At 38.4% G+C, this 16,152-nt stretch overlaps 1 pseudogene; it reads right to left on the reverse strand.

Annotated features, from left to right (window-relative positions):
- LOC129654137 (solute carrier family 22 member 10-like) overlaps positions 1-16,152 on the reverse strand; it is a 46,289-nt pseudogene that overhangs the window by 13,500 nt on the left and 16,637 nt on the right.

Raw genomic sequence — 16,152 nt, forward strand, 5'->3', positions numbered from 1 at the left:
GACAGAGAAATATTGTGCAGATGAAGGAGAAGGTAAAAACCCACAAGACCAAATAAACAAACAGAAAATAGAAAATTTACAAGAAGAAGAATTCAGAGTAAGCCTAAGAATACTGGAGTGGGTAGCCTGTCCCTTCTCCAGGGGAACTTCCCAACCCAGGAATTGAACCAAGGTCTCCTGCATTGCAGGCAGATTCTTTACCAGCTAAGCTACCAGGGAAGCCCAATGATAGTAAAGATGATACAAAATCTCAGAAATGGAATGGAGCAAACGCAAGAAATGCTTAGTAAGGACCTAGAAGAAATAAAGAATAATAATATAAAAAATGATGAACAACACAAAAACTGAATTTAAAATACTCTAGAAGGAATCAACAGCAGAATAACTGAATCAGAAGAATGAATAAATGAGCTGGAAGATAGATTGCTGGAAATTACTGAAGCACACTAGAATAAAAAAGAGAGTTAAAATAATTGAGGACAGTCTCAGACACCTCTGAGACAATATTAAATGCACACATTCAAATTATAGGGATCCCAAGGGAAAAAAGAGGGAGAGAAAGAGAGAGAGAGAGAGACAGAAAGGGGTAAGAAAATATTTGAAGAGATTATAGTTGAAAACTACTCTAACAGGAGAAAGGAAATAGCCAATCAAGTCCAAGAAGCACAGAGAGTTTGATACAGCATACACTCAGTGGAGAAACATGACAGACACATATTAATCAAATTTTTTAAAAAATTAACACAAAGAAAAATATTAAAAGCAGCAAGGGTAAAGCAACAAATACTATACAAAGGAATCCCCATAAGTTTAAATCTGATCTTTCTGCAGAAACTCTGCAGGCCAGAAGATAGTGGCAGAATATAATTAAAGTAATGAAAGGAAGAAAACTACAACCAAAAATACTCTACCCAGCAAGGATCTCATTCAAATTCAATGGAGAAATAAAAAATTTTACAGACAAGCGAAGGTTAAGAGAATTCAGCAACATCAAACCAGCTTTACAACATATGATAAAGGAAATCCTCTAGGCAGGAAATATAAGAGAAGGAATAGACCTACAAAAACATACCCAAAACAATTAAGAAAATGGTAATAAGAACATAAATATTAATAATTACCTTAAATGTACATAGATTAAAAGCTCCAACCAAAAAATACAGATTGACTGAATGAATAAAAAAATAAGACCCATATATAAGCTGTCTACAAGAGACCCACTTTAGACCTAGGGACATGTATAGACTGAAAGTAAGGGGATCAACATAGACTTTAGAATAAGAACTGTTATAAGAGGCAAGGAAGGACAGTACGTAATGACCAAGGGATAAATACAAGAAGATATAAGAATTGTGAATATTTATGCACCCTACAAAGGAGCACCTCAATATATAAAGTAAATGCTAACAGCCATAAAAGGGGAAATCAACAGTAACACAATAACAGTGGGGATTTTGACACCCTACTTACACCAATGAACAAATTATACAGAAAGAAAATTTATAAGGAAATTCAAGCCTTAGGTGACACATGAGAACAGATGGACTTAATCGATATTTACATGACATTCCATCCCAAATCAGCAGAATACACTTTCTTCTCAACTGCACATGACTCTCCAGGATAGATCAGATCTTGGGGCACAAATCAAACCTCCATAAATTTAAGAATATTGAAATCATATTGAGCATCTTTTCTGACCACAATGCTGAGATTAGACATCAATTACAGGGAAAAACTAAAAAACGCAAACACACAGAGACTAAGCAATACACTTCTAACCAACAAAAAGATCACTATAGGAACCAAAGAGAAAATAAAAAATACCTAGAAACAAATGACAACAAAAACACACTGACCCAAAACCTATTGGGTGGTTTTGTTCAGTTGCTCAGTCATGTCTGACTGTCTGCGACCCCATGGACTGTAGCTTGCCAGGCTTCCCTGTCCTTCACTGTCTCCTGGATCTTGCTCAAACTCATGTCCATTGAGTCAGTGATGCCATCCAACCATCTCATCCTCTGTCCTCTGCTTTCAATCTTTCCCAGCATCAGGGCCTTTTCTAATGAGTCAGCTCTTTGCATCAGGTTGCCAAAGTATTAGAGCTTCAGCTTCAGCATCAGTCCTTCAATGAATATTCAGGACTGATTTCCTTTAGGATTGACTGACTTGATCTCCTTGCAGTCCAAGGGACTCTCAAGAGTCTTCTCCAGCACCACAATGTAAAGGCATCAATTCCTTGGTGCTCAGCCTTTTATGGTCCAACTCTCACACCCATAAGTTACTGCTGGAAAAACCATAGCTTTGACCAGATGGACCTTTGCTGGCAAAGTACTGTCTCTGCTTTTTAATACACTGTCCATCACCTGTCCATCACCATCTCCCGGAGTTCACTCAAACTCACGTCCATTGAGTCGGTGATGCCATCCAGCCATCTCATCCTCTGTCGTCCCCTTCTCCTCCTGCCCCCAATCCCTCCCAGCATCAGAGTCTTTTCCAGTGAGTCAACTCTTCGCATGAGGTGGCCAAAGTATTGGAGCTTCAGCTTTAGCATCATTCCTTCCAAAGAAATCCCAGGGCTGATCTCCTTCAGAATGGACTGGTTGGATCTCCTTGCAGTCCAAGGGACTCTCAAGAGTCTTCTCCAACACCACAGTTCAAAAGCATCAGTTCTTCAGCACTCACCTTTCTTCACAGTCCAACTCTCACATCCATACATGACCACTGGAAAAACCATAGCCTTGACTAGGTGGACCTTTGTTGGCAAAGTAATGTCTCTGCTTTTCAATATGCTATCTAGGTTGGTCATAACTTTTCTTCCAAGGAGTAAGCGTCTTTTAATTTCATGGCTGCAGTCACCATCTGCAGTGATTTTGGAGCCCCCAAAAATGAAGTCTGACACTGTTTACACTGTTTCCCCATCTATTTCCCATGAAGTGATGGGACCGCATGCCATGATCTTCATTTTCTGAATGTTGAGCTTTAAGCCAACTTTTTCACTCTCCTCTGTCTAGTAATTCTCAAATTATAGTAAGCAGACATTTCATAAGGCAAGCTTGTTAAAAATGCAGATTTCTAGGCTCATCACTCTTAATCTAACTTGTCAGCTATAGTGTAGGCCCTAAGAATGTTGAGTTTTAAACCAGCTTTTACCTCTCCTCTTTCAAGAGGTTCTTTAGTACCTCTTCACTTTCTGCCATTAGAGTGGTGTCTTCTGAATATCTGAGGTACTTGATATTTCTCCTGGCAATCTTGATTCTAGCTTGAGTTTCATCAAACCCAGCACTTTGGATGATGTCCTCTGCATAAAAGTAAAATAAGCAGGGTGACAATATATAGTCTTGATGTACTTCACAATTTGGAGCCAGTCTGGTCTGGTTCTAACTGTTGCTTCTTGACCTGCAAACAGGTTTCTCAGGAGGTAGGTAAGGTGGTCTGGTATTCCCATTTCTTTAAGTATTTTTCACAGTATATTATGATCCACACAGTCAAAGGGTTTAGCCTTTGAAGTCAATGAAGCGGAAGTAGATGCTTTTCTGGAATTATATTGCTTTTTCTATGATCCAATGGATATTGGCAATTTAATCTCTGGTTCCTCTGCCTTTTCTAAATACAACTTGAACATCTGGAAGTTCTTGGTTCACGTACTGCTGCAGCCTAACTTGGAGAATTTTGAGCATTACTTTGCTACCATGTGAGATGAGTGCAATTGTGCAGTAGTTTGAACATTCTTTGGCATTGCCTTTCTTTGGGATTGGAATGAAAACTGACCTTTTCCAGTCCTGTGGCCACTGCAGAGTTTTCAAAATTTGCTGGCATACTGAGTGCAGCACTTTCACAGCATCATCTTTTAGGATTTGAAACAGCTCAACTGGAATTCCATCACCTCCACTAACTTTGTTTATAGTCATGTATTGTAAGGCCTGCTTGACTTTGGACTCCAGGATGTCTGGCTGGACAGACACTCATTCCAGGATGTGAGCAAACACATCATGGTTATCTGGATCAATAAGATCTTTTTTGTACAGTTCTTCTATGTATTCTTGTCATCTCTTTTTAATATCTTCTTCTTTTTTTAGGTCCATACTCTTTCTGTCCTTTTTTGTGCTCATCTTTGCATGAAATGGTCCCCTGGTGTCTCTAATTTTCTTGAAGTGTCTCTAGTTTTTCCCATTCTATTGTTTTCCTCTATTTCTTTGCATTGATCATTTAGAAAGGCTTTCTTAATTCTCCTTGCTATTCTTTGGTACTCTGCATTCAGATGGATATATCTTTCCTTTTCTCCTTTGCTTTTGCATCTCTTTTTTCTCAGCTATTTGTAAGGCCTCCTCAGATAACCATTTTGCACTATTGCATTTCTTTTTCTTGGGGATGGTTTTGATCAGTGCCTCCCTACAATGTTACGAACCTCTGTCCATAGATCTTCTGGAACTCTGTCTATCAGATCTAATCCCTGTAATCTATTTGTCACTTCCACTGTATAATTGTAAACGATTTGATTTAGGTCATACCTAAATGGCCTAGGGGTTTTCCCTACTTTCTTCTATTTAAATCTGAATTTTGCAATAAGGAGTTCATGATCTGAGCCACAGTCAGCTCCCAGTCTTGTTTTTGCTGACTTTATAGAGCTTCTCCATCTTTGCCTACAAAGAATATAATCAATCTGATTTTGGTATTAACCATTGTGATGTCCCTATGTAGAGTCATCTCTTGTGTTGTTGGAAGAGGGTGTTTGCTGTGACCAGTTCATTCTCTTGGCCAAACTTTGTTAGCCTTTGCTCTGCTTCATTTTGTACTCCAAGGCCAAACTTGCATGTTATTCCAGGTATCTCTTGACTTCCTATTTTTGCATTCTAGTCCCATATGATGAAAAGGACATCTTTTTTGGTGTTAGTTCTAGAAGGTCTTGTAGATCTTCATAGAATTATTCAACCTCAGCTTCTTCAGCCTTAGTGGTTGAGACATAGACTTGGATTACTGTGATATTAAATGGTTTGCCTTGGAAATGAACAGAGATCATTCTGTCATTTTTGAAATTGCACCCAAGTACTGCATTTTGGACTCTTTTGTTGACTATGAGGGTTACTCCATTTTTTCTAAGAGATTCTTGCCCACAGTAGTAGATATAATGGTCATCTGAGTTAAATTCGCTCATTCTGGTCCATTTTGGTTCACTGATTCCTATAATTTTGATGTTCACTCTTGCCATCTCTTGTTTGACCACTTCCAATTTACCTTGATTCATGGACCTAACATTCCAGGTTCCTATGCAATATTGTACTTTATAGCATTGGACTTTACTTTCACCACCAGACACATCCACAGCTAGGCATTGTTTCCACTTTGGATCAATCTCTTCATTCTTTCTGGAGCTATTTCTCCACTCTTCTCCAACAGCATATTGTTCGCCTTCTGAGTTGCGGAGTTCAACTTTCAATGTCATATCTTTTTGCCTTTTCATACTGTTCATGGGGTTCTCAAGGCAAGAATGCTGAAGTACTTTGCCATTCCCTTCTCAGTGGACCACATTTTGTCAGAACTCTCCACCATGACTTGCCCATCTTACGTGATCCTACATGGCATGACTCATAGTTTCATTGAGTTAGACAAGGCTGTGATCCATGTGATCAATTTTGGTTAGTTTTCTGACACTGTGGTTTTCATTCTGTCTGTGCTCTGATGGACGAGTATAAGAGGCTTGTGGAAGCTTCCTGATGGGAGGGACTGGCTGTGGGGAAATCTGGGTCTTGCATTCAAAACCGATAGAATGCAGCAAAAGCAGTTGTGAGAGTAAAGTTTATAGCAGTACAATTCTACTTCAAGAAACAAGAAAAATCTCAAATAAAGAACCTAAACTTACACCTAAAGCAATTAGAAAAAGAAGAATAAAAAGGGGGCAAAGTTAGTAGAAGGAAAGAAATCATAAAAATCAGAGCATAAATAAATGAAGAAAATAATAGTGATGATCAATAAAACTAAAAGCTGCGTTAGTATACTGTATTGGTGTTTTTCTTTTTGGCTCACTTCACTCTGTATAATAGGCTCCAGTTTCATGTTGATGTATGGCAAAACGAATACAATATTATACAGTAATTAACCTCCAATTAAAATAAATAAATTTATATATTTTTTTAAAAGCTACTTTTTGAGAAAAATGGATAAACCATTATCCAGACTCATCAAGAAAACAGGAAGAAGACTAAAATCAATAAAACTAGAAATGAAATAGGAGAAGTTACAAGAGATACCACAAATATACAAAGGATCAAAAGAGACTACTATGAGCAACTATATGCCAATAAAACAGACAATGTGGAAGACACGGGAAAACTCTTAGAAAAGTACAACTTTCCAAGACTGAACCACGAAGAAATAGAAAATATGAACAGATGAATCACAAGCACTGAAATTGAAACTGTGATCAAAAACCTTCCAACAAACCAAAGTCCAGAGCCAGATGGTTTCACTGGTGATTTCTATTATATCATATGTCTAGAGAAAAGCTAACGTCTATCCTTCTCAAACACTTTCAAAAAAATTGCAGAGAGGAACACTCCCAAACTCATTCTACAGGCCATCATCACCCAGATACCAAAACCAGACAAAGACATCACACAAAAAAAGAAAATTACAGGGCAAAATCACTGGTGAACATAGATGCAAAAATCCTCAACAGAATACTAGCAAAATGAATCTAACAGCACATTAAAAGGATCATACACTGTGATCAAGTGGGGTTTATCCCAGGGATACAAGAATGCTTACACAAAAATCAATCAATGTGATACACCACAGTCACAAATTAAAAGATAAAAGCCATAAGACAATTTCCATAGAAGCAGAAAAGTTTTTGACAAAATTCAACACCCGTTTATGATTAACTTCCCAGAAAGTGAGCATAGAAGGAACCTACCTCAACATAATAAAGGCCATATAGGAGAAATACACAGCACACTTTATTTTCAATGGTGAAAACCTGAAAGCCTTTCCCCTAAGGCCAGGAACAAAACAAGGACGTTCACTCTAGACACTGTTCAACATAGTTTTGGAAGTCCTAGCCACAGCAAGGACATCATGTGAAAAGCCTGGCTAGATGAATCACAAGCTGGAATCAAGATTGCCAGGAGAAATATCAATACCTCAGATATGCAGATGACACCACCCTAATGGCAAAAAGTGAAGAGGAACTAAAGAGCCTCTTGATGAAGGTGAAAGAAGAGAGTGAAAAAGCTGGCTTAAAACTCAACATTTAAAAAACGAAGATCATAGCATCTGGTCCCATCACCAGTCCCATTCTAAGAGAATAGGAAAAAAAATATTGTAAATAGGTCAGGTAGTTAATTAAATTAAAAAATGTTTTGCTTAGGCCTCACATGATGCCTGCCTTACTTTAAAGCTATTTACCACAGTTCGGTTAAATAGTGTGGAAGTCCTTTTTCAGTCTGATGTGCATGTCTTATGATCAGGATAGTTTCTCCACCTTACCTAGTTACCTACAAGCAGGTAGGAAATACAGTGAATTTACCCTAAAATGTCCAATCTGTATTGACATATCTTGTCAGTGTTTTGATGTTGGTTTTCTAAAACAATCCGATCAATAATTCTTATCCAGGTCTTTAAACAATACTAAAATCATGGCATCTTGTCCCATCACTTCATAACAAATAGAAAGGGAAAAAGTGGAAGCAGTGACAGATTTTATTTTCTTGGGGTCCAAAATCACTGTAGACCTTTGACTGCAACCATGAAATTAAAAGATACTAGCTACTTGAAAGGAAAGCTATGACAAGCCTAGACAGCATATTAAAAAGCAGAAACATCATTTTGCTGATAGAGGTCCATATAGTCAAAGTTATAGGTTTTCCAGTAATCACAGGCGCATGTGAGAATTGGACCATAAAGAAGGCTGAGCACCAAAGGAACTGATGCTTTTGAACTGTGGTGCTGGCGAAGACTCGAGAGTCCCTTGGACAGCAAGATCAAACCAGTCAATCCTAAAGGAAATCAACCCAAAATATTCACTGAAAGGACTGATGCTGAAGCTGAAGCTCCAATACTTTGGCTACCTGATGTGGAGAAATGATTCATTGGAAAAGACTTGGTACTCGGAAAGATTGAAGGCAAAAGGAGAAGGAGGAGGCAGAGGATAAGATGGTTAGATAGCATCACTGACTCAATAGACATGAATTGGAGGAAACCCCAGAAGACAGTGGAAGGCAAAGGAGCCTAGCATGCTACAGTCTTTGAGGTTGCAAAGAGTCAGAGATGACTTAGCAAATGAATGACAACAACAAATCTGCTCCTGGAATCTCAAATTGTATAGAATGAACAGATGAGAAATATGGGTTTTATATCCTAACAATAAGAAAGGGCCCAGGGAATAAGGAAGTCAATATATTCCAATTCAATATGTATTTTCACCCCAGTTCCCTTAAGTCAGAGTGAGAGAGAAGACTTTTACCTTGAGAAGAGAACGAAGGCAAAGAAAGGTACAGACACCACCAGCTGTAGGGTGCGCCACTCTCGAAAGACAAAAGCCAGTCCTCCCAGCATTATCTGTCCAATACTAAGAAAACAGGATGTCAATGTTATTACCATGGCTTTTGACTGGGATCTGGTCCACTCTGCAACTGAAAGAAACAAAATTGAGGTAGTAATGTTAGATGAAGAAATTTAAAGGTTTGGAAAATGGAGGATATCAAAATTGTCAACTTACCGAGCATACCGTTATTTGATAAGATGACCACTGCAGAACAACCTGACCAGAAGCGTAGGGAGCAGTAAATGATGAAGGTGGGAGCAAAGGCTGCACAGGTCCCAGAGATGGCCAGCTGGAGCAAACAGCACCTGAGAATCAACTTCCGCCCAAACCTAAGAAACAGAAGGCAGTTAGAATATGAAAGCAATGATAATTTGGGGCAAAACATTAAGAAAGCAAAAGCATACACTGAAATGTAAAGAATGCTTTAACAAATGATTCTTTGTACCTGAATGCTTGAAAAATCAAGAGCTAAATCAGCAATGGAAATCTCCTCAAATAAAATTCCTTGCTACAAATGTACACTAGCAATACCAAAATTTCATCCTCCAATCACTAATGGACTCTGTCATCTAGCATATAAAGAGAACTATAATGTTGGAAATTGTAACATACTGTAATCACATATTGTACTAACTTACATATTTAACAAACTAGATAGTCTATCCAGTGTGTAGACCACAAAAGAGCTAAAAGTGTACTTGGGTCTCTAGGATCAGACAGATTAAGGCTAACTGATACAAAAGACTGGTGGGAAATGCAACAAAGTTGTAAGAGGTTTATGTAAGGACCACTCTTTGTTGAATCTGGATTTATTAGTCTAAGCAATATTCTTTTCTAGAACAGAATGTAAAAGTACTACAACACAGATAGAGGATATTATATAAATCTCTCAGAGAAAAGAACTATGTAAGATGGAGAATGAACAGGAAAAGATAAAGAACAAAGAAGGAAAAATAAATTTTCTGTTTCATTGAGAGTCATGAAAACAGAGTCTTAGTGGAGACATCTAGGACTAAACAGGATATGCAAATCTATATATCCAATAATAAAAACAGATAAACACATTTGGGATCAGGAATTCCTCTGCAATATTTAAATGAAATTTTTAAGTTATTCAAACAGTTCCTCCAAAAACAGAAAATGTACAACATAGGAACAAACACATCAAATAATCATATATGTAATCATTATCATAAAGAAAATAATTTAGAAAACACAAAATGACTTGATAGACAAAAAATGTAGCAATCATATCAAACTAATTTCAACTGATAGAAATTACCAGAATGGACTCTTTGAAAACTTAATTTTTTGCTTTTCCTGCATCATAGGCATATTCTTTACCATCTGAGCCACCAGGGAAGTCCACGCTTCCCACAATAGTACTTACATTATTATAGATTAAAACTAAATTGGCAAAAAATATATACAACACAAATAGTAATAATAATAAGCTGGAATATTTATACTAACATCAAATAAATTTCAAAGCAAAATACATTTCCAGAAATAATAATGCTAAAGATGTCAAATGTATCTCTTTTTTTTAATTTAAATTTATTTATTTTAATTAGAGGTTAATTACTTTACAATATTGTATTGGTTTTGCCATACATCAACATGAATCCGCCACGGGTGTACATGTGTTCCCAATCCTGAACCCTCCTCCCACCTCCCTGCCCGTATTTTCTTTGATATGGACCATCTTTTAAAGTCTTTTATTAAATATTGCTTCTGTTTTATGTTTTGGTTTTTAGGCCTCAACGCATATGGGATCTTAATTTCCTGACCAGGGATCAAACTGACAATCCCTGCCCTGGAAGGTAAAGTCTTAATCACTGGGCTGCCAGGGAAGTCCTTATGCTACTTTCCCAATAGCACTTGCTGAGGATCGTTCCATACATGGATGTAGTTTTTCTTTTTTTTTTTTTTTTTTTTTAATTTTATTTTATTTTTAAACTTTACATAACTGTATTAGATTTGCCAAATATCAAAATGAATCCGCCACAGGTATACATGTGTTCCCCATCCTGAACCCTCCTCCCTCCTCCCTCCCCATTCCATCCCTCTGGGTCGTCCCAGTGCACCAGCCCCAAGCATCCAGTATCGTGCATCGAACCTGGACTGGCAACTCATTTCATACATGATGTTACACATGTTTCAATGCCATTCTCCCAAATCTTCCCACCCTCTCCCTCTCCCACAGAGTCCATAAGACTGTTCTATACATCAGTGTCTCTTTTGCTGTCTCGTACACAGGGTTATTGTTACCATCTTTCTAAATTCCATATATATGCGTTAGTATACTGTATTGGTGTTTTTCTTTCTGGCTTACTTCACTCTGTATAATAGGCTCCAGTTTCATCCACCTCATTAGAACTGATTCAAATGTATTCTTTTTAATGGCTGAATAATACTCCATTGTGTATATGTACCACAGCTTTCTTATCCATTCGTCTGCTGATGGACATCTAGGTTGCTTCCATGTCCTGGCTATTATAAACAGTGCTGCGATGAACATTGGGGTACTCGTGTCTCTTTCCCTTCTGGTTTTCTCTGTGTGTATGCCCAGCAGTGGGATTGCTGGATCATAAGGCATGTCTATTTCCAGTTTTTTAAGGAATCTCCACACTGTTCTCCATAGTGGCTGCACTAGTTTGCATTCCCACCAACAGTGTAAGAGGGTTCCCTTTTCTCCACACCCTCTCCAGCATTTATTACTTGTAGACTTTTGGATCGCAGCCATTCTGACTGGTGTGAAATGTAGTTTTTCATGTGTTCAGGTGGGAGGGTGAATTACATATCCTCTTGAACTACCATCTCACTCTTATTTCTGATTTTTACTGTTTGTTATTCTAGTCATCCTAGTGTGTTTGAACTGGTTTCAATTTAGATTTTTTAAATATAAATTTATTTATTTTAATTGGAGGCTAGTTATTTTACAACATTGTATTGGTTTTGCCATACAATTTAGATTTTTTAAGTTGGAGTATAGTTGATTTACAATGTTGTGCTAGTTTCTGCTGTACAGCAGTGTGAGTCAGTTATACATAAACATGTTGTTGTTCAGTTACTAAGTCGAATTCAACTCTTTGTGACCCCAAGGACTGCAGCAAAACAGGCTTTCCTGTCCTTCGTTATCTCCCAGAATTTGCTCAGACTCATGTCCATTGAGTCACTGATGCCATCCAACCATCTCATCCTCTGTTACTCCCTTCTCCTTCTGCCTTCAATCTTTTCCAGTATGAAGGTCTTTTCCAAAGAGTCAGCTCTTTGCATCAGGTGGCCAGTGTTGGAGCTTCAGCTTCAGCATTAGTCCTTCCAATGAATATTCAGGGTTGATTTCCTTTAGGATTGACTGGTATGATCTCCTTGCTGTCCAAGGGACTCTACTCTTTTCTAGATTCTTTTCCCATATAGGTTATTACAGAGTATGGAGTAGATTTCCCTCTGCTATGTGTGTACATGTGTGTTAGTCACTCAGTTGTGTCCAACTCTTTGCGACCCAATGGATTGTAGCCCACCAAGCTCCTCTGGCCATGGGATTCTCCAGGCAAAAATCCTAGAGTGGGTTGCCATTCCCTTCTCCAACTCCCTCTGCTATACAGTAGGTCTTTCAGCTCAGTTCAGTTCAATTACTCAGTTGTGTCCGACTCCCATGGACCAGAGCACACCAGGCTTCCCTGTCCATCACCAACTCCCAGAGTTTACTCAAACTTATGTCCATTGAATTGATGATGCCATCCAACCATCTCTTCCTCTGTCGTCCCCTTCTCCTCCCACCTTCAATCTTTTCCAGCATCAGGGTCTTTTCAAATGAGTCAGCTCTTCACATCACATGGCCAAAGTATTGGAGTTTCAGGTTCAACATCAGTCCTTCCAATGAACACTCAGGACTGATCTCCTTTATTATGGAATGGTTGGATCTCTTTGCAGACCAAGGGATCCTCAAGAGTCTTCTCCAATACCACAGTTCCAAAGCATCAGTTCTTTGGCGCTCAGCTTTCTTTATAGTCCAACTCTCACATCCATACATGACTACTGGAAAAGCAATAGCCTTGACGAGACAGACCTTTGTTGACAAAATAATGTCTCTGCTTTTTAATATGCTGTCTAGGTTGGTCACAGCTTACCTTCCAAGGAGTAAGCGTCTTTTAATTTCATGGCTGCAGTCACCATCTGCAGTGATTTTGGAGCCCCAAAAAATAAAGTCAGCCACTGTTTCCCCATCTATTTGCCATGAAGTGGTGGGACCGGATGCCATGATCTCAGTTTTCTGAATGTTGAGCTTTAAGGCAACTTTTTCACTCTCCTCTTTCGCTTTCATCAAGAGGCTTTTTAGTTCCTCTTCACTTTCTGCCATAACAGTAGTGTCACCTGCATATCTGAGGTTACTGATATTTCTCCCGGCAATCTTGATTCCATCTTGTGCTTCACCCAGCCCAGCATTTCTCACAACGTACTCTGCATATAAGCTAAATAAGCAGGGTGACAATATACAGCCTTGACAAACTCCTTTTCTTATTTGGAGCCAATTTGTTGTTCCATGTCAAGTTCTAACTGTTGCTTCCTGACATGCATACAGATTTCTCAAGAGGCAGGTCAGGTGGTCTACTATTCCCATCTCTTTCAGAACTTTCCACAGTTTATTGTGATCCACACAGTCAAAGGCTTTGGCATAGTCAATAAAGAAGAAATAGATGTTTCTCTGGAACTCTCTTGCTTTTTTTATGAGTAGGTCTTTATTAGTTATCTATATTATATATTGGGGTTTCAATATAGTTTTGATTGGTATGGCTTAACAAGTGATGCTGTTGTGCTTCTTTTCATGTGCTTCTTACAAGTTGTATATCTTCTTTGTAAAGAAATGTATGTATTCAAATCCATTGGTAATTTGTCCACTTTATTGAGGTATAATTGACAAAAGCAAATAAAATTGCATATATGTACCTCATGCGAAGAGTTGACTCATTGGAAAAGACTCTGATGCTGGGAGGGATTGGGGGCAGGAGGAGAAGGGGACAACAGAGGATGAGATGGCTGGATGGCATCACTAACTCGACGGACATGAGTTTGGGTGAACTCCGGGAGTTGGTGATGGACAGGGAGGCCTGGCGTGCTGCAATTCATGGGGTCACAAAGAGTCAGACATGACTGAGTGACTGAACTGAACTGAACTGAAGATGTTCAGTGTGATGATTTGATATATGTATATTGTGAAGCAATCACTTCAACCAAGCTTATTAACACACCCATCATGTCAGATACAATTTTTGTGTGTGAGAGAGCACTCATGATCTAGTCTCTTGCAAGTTTTGAGTATACAGTAAATTATTAACTATACCTACTCATTGAAAAATACCTGTGGCAGATTCATGTTGATGTATGGCAAAATCAATACAATATTGTAAAGTAATTAACCTCCAATTAAAATAAATAAATTTATATTTAAAAAGAAAAAGAAAAAGACCCTGATGCTGAGAAAGATTGAAGGCAAAAGGAATGAGAGAGGCAAAGGATGAGATGGTTAGATAGCATCATCTACTCAGTGGACATGAATCTGAGCAAACTCCGGGAGACAGGAAAGGACGTGGGAGCCAGGCATGGTGTAGTCCATGGGGTCGCAAAGAGTTGCACACAACTTAGCAACTGAAAAACAACTGTGCCATACATGACCAGGATATATTCATCTTGCAAGACTGAAACTTTATACCCTTTGACCAACATCTTCCCATTTCTCTCACCTCCAAAATCTTGACAATCACTTCTCTACATTATCTTCCTCTGATTCAAGTATTTCATAATCGACATATAAGTTAGTCATGCAGTATGTGTCTTGTGTCATGTTTATTCATGTAGTGTAATAATACATTCATAGTATAATAATTTATTTATTCGTATTACTGCAACTGATAAGATTTCTGATGAATCACAGCCTTGTTATGGTGAAGGTGTTTGTGTAACTCAATGAAACTAGGAGCCATGTCATGCAGGGCCACCAAAGACTGATGAGTCATAGTAAAGAGTTCTGGCAAAACATGGTCCACTGGAGGAGGAAATGGCAAACCACTCCAGTATTCTTGCCACAAGAACCCCACGAGCATTATGAAAACATAAAAAAATATGACACCAGAAGATGAGCCCCCAGGTCAGAAGATGTCCAATATGCTACTAGGAAAGAATGAAGGGCAATAACAAAGAACTCCAGAAAAAATTAAACAACTGGGCCAAAGCTCAAACGAAACTCAGTTGCGGATGTGTCTGGTGGTAAAAACAAAGTCTGATGCTCTAAAGAACAACATAATATTAGAACCTGGAATTTAAGGTCTATGAATCAAGGTAAATTGGACATGGTAAAACAGAAGATGGCATCAGTGAACTCAAATGGATGGAAATGGGAGAATTTAATTCAGATGGCAATTGTATCTACTAATGTGGACAAGAATCCCTTAGAAGGTATAGAGGAGCCCTCATAGTTAAATAGTCCAAAATGCAGTACATGTGTGCAATTTCAAAAGCGATGAAAGGACCTCAGTTGTTGCCAAGGCAAACCATTCAACATCACAGTAATCCAAGTCTATGCCCCAACTACTGATACTGAAGAAACTGAAGTTGACTGGTTCTATGAAAACTTACAGCATCTTCTAGAACAAACACAGAAAAAGATGTCCTTTCCATCATAGGGGATTGGAATGCAAGGAAGTCAAGAGATACCTGGAGTAACAGGCAAGTTTGGTCTTGGAGTACAAAATGAAGCAAGTAAAAGGCTAACAGAGTTTTGTCAAGAGAATACACTGGTCATAGCAAATATCTCATCATGCAAGATGCTGAATATTTTCAATTTTTTAACCATCTATTGATATGATCCTGTATTCTGTTAATATGCTGTATCATGTTGAATGATTTGCATGTTTTGAACCATTCTTGCATCCTTGGGGTAAAAACCACTTGTTCATGGTATAAAATGCTTTACTGTGTCATTGAATTTGGTTTATTAGTATTTTAATGAGGATTTTTGCATCTATGTTTACCATTGATATTGTCCTATAGCTTTACTTTGCTGTTTTTTCATTATAGTATCAGTAGGATGCTGGCCTAGTAAATAAATTTTAAAATATTATCCCACCTTCTATTTGTATGGATAAATTTAAGATGGGTTGGTATTGATTCTACTTTAAATGTTTGGTAGGACCATAGGACAGGAAAAGGTCAGTTTTCCTTTCAATCCCAAAGAAGAGGAGTGCCAAAGAATGCTCAATGTGCATGCTAAATCACTTCAGTCATGTCCAACTCTTTGCAACCCTGTGGACTGTAGCCCACCATGATCCTCTGTCCAGGCCTGTGATTCTCAAGGCAAGAATACTAGAATGAGTTGCCATGCCCTCAATCTTTCCAACACAGAACTAGAACCAGCATATCCTGTGGCTCCTGATTTACAGGTGATTTCTTTACCACTGAGCTACCAGGGAAGCCCAAGAATGTTCAGACTACTGAGAGGGTAACAGGCAGGAAGGCCAGGGGTCTCCAAATGGAGGAAATAGCCTGCAAGTGTCAGACATTTTTATCTCTCTTAAGTGGCAGGAGGAAACAAACTAGCAATATTTTTTTCC

The sequence above is a fragment of the Bubalus kerabau genome, chromosome 5 (assembly GCF_029407905.1).
Source record: "Bubalus kerabau isolate K-KA32 ecotype Philippines breed swamp buffalo chromosome 5, PCC_UOA_SB_1v2, whole genome shotgun sequence".
In the NCBI taxonomy this organism is placed as follows: domain Eukaryota; kingdom Metazoa; phylum Chordata; class Mammalia; order Artiodactyla; family Bovidae; genus Bubalus; species Bubalus kerabau.